Source organism: Carcharodon carcharias, chromosome 16, assembly GCF_017639515.1.
Source record: "Carcharodon carcharias isolate sCarCar2 chromosome 16, sCarCar2.pri, whole genome shotgun sequence".
In the NCBI taxonomy this organism is placed as follows: Eukaryota; Metazoa; Chordata; class Chondrichthyes; order Lamniformes; family Lamnidae; genus Carcharodon; species Carcharodon carcharias.
In genome coordinates this window covers 5,792,439-5,793,673 of record NC_054482.1, presented here as the reverse complement: position 1 = coordinate 5,793,673, position 1,235 = coordinate 5,792,439, and positions in this window count along the sequence as shown.

The following is a 1,235-nucleotide window of genomic DNA, read 5'->3' as shown; positions in this document are numbered from 1 at the left end:
GCGCTGTGTTAGTGCCAGAGTGACCCTGTGCTGCATTAGTGACAGAGTGACCTGCGCTGTGTTAGTGACAGAGTGACCCTGTGTGCGTTAGTGACAGAGTGACATGCGCTGTGTTAGTGACAGAGTGACCCCACGCTTGTGTTAGTGAAAGTTACCCCGCGCTGAGTTAGTGACAGAGTGCCCCTGTGCTGCGTTTTAGTGACAGAGTGACCTGCGCTGTGTTAGTGACTGAGTGACCCGCGCTGCTTCAGGTCAGAGTGAAACTGCGCTGCGGTTAGTGACAGAGTGACACTGCACTGTGTTAGTGACAGAGTGACCCCGCGGCTGTATCAGCGTACAGAGTGACACTGCACTGTGTTAGTGACAGAGTGACCACCGCGCTGTGTTAGTGACAGAGTGATGACAGAGCTGTGTTAGTGGAAGGGAGTGGACCCTGCACGGCGTTAGTGACAGAGCAACACTGCGCTGCATCAGCATAAGAGTGGCCATCTGCGATGTTAGTGACAGAGTGGACACTGCATTGTGTTAGTGACAGAGTGACACTGCACTGTGTTAGTGACAGAGTTACCCTGTGTCTGTTAGTGATAGAGTGACACTGCACTGTGTTAGTGACAGAGTGACCCAGCGCTGTGTTAGTGACAGAGTTACCCGCGCTGTGTTAGTGACAGAGTGACTCCGCGCTGCATTAGTAGACCGAAGAGTGACCTCGCGCTGCGTGAGTGACAGAGTGACCCTGCGCTGTGTTAGCGACAGAGTGACACTGCGATGTGTTAGTGAAAGAGTTTCCCCGTGCTGTGTTAGTGACAGAGTGACCTCGCGCTGTGTTAGTGACAGAGTGACCATGTGCTGTGTTAGTGACTGAGTGACTGCGCTGTGTTAGTGACAGAGTGACTCCGCGCTGTGTTAGTGACAGCTTTGACTCGAGCTGTTGTTAGTGACAGAGTGACTACTGTGCTGTGTTAATGACAGAGTGACCCTGCACGGAGTTAGTGACAGAAGTGACCTGCGCTGCGTTAGTGACAGAGTGACCCTGTGATGGTTAGTGACAGAGTTACCCCCGCTGTGTTAGGGACAGAGTGACCTGCGCTGAGTTAGCGACAGTACCCGATGCTGTGATAGTAGACAGAGTGCCCCTTGCGCTTGTGTTAGTGATAGAGTGCCTGCGCTGCGTTACTGCCAGAGTGACCTGCGCTGTGTAAGTGACAGAGTGACCTGCGCTGCGTTAGTGACAGAGT